The sequence below is a fragment of the Triticum aestivum genome, chromosome 3D (assembly GCF_018294505.1).
Source record: "Triticum aestivum cultivar Chinese Spring chromosome 3D, IWGSC CS RefSeq v2.1, whole genome shotgun sequence".
NCBI classification, from domain to species: Eukaryota; Viridiplantae; Streptophyta; class Magnoliopsida; order Poales; family Poaceae; genus Triticum; species Triticum aestivum.
Window position 1 is genome coordinate 595,685,949 of NC_057802.1, and position 269 is coordinate 595,686,217.

The window sequence follows — 269 nt, forward strand, 5'->3', positions numbered from 1 at the left end:
GGCAATAAACACATACTAGGATGATCTTTTTTTTTTGCCATTATGAGCCTTGAAATTACATTCATGACACTACACGCATAAGCAAAGATAGTATGAAAACTCCACTCAACGAGGATAATGAGTATGGACTTTCTTTGTCCAACCTTTTTCAACTATATTTCTTCTTAATATTTGAAACTTTCATTTAACTTGGTTTTCATCTTGGAAGTGATGCAAGGGCTTGTTTTTCTGGTAGTTTCCCTTCTCACCAATGTCCCCTTTGCACCCTT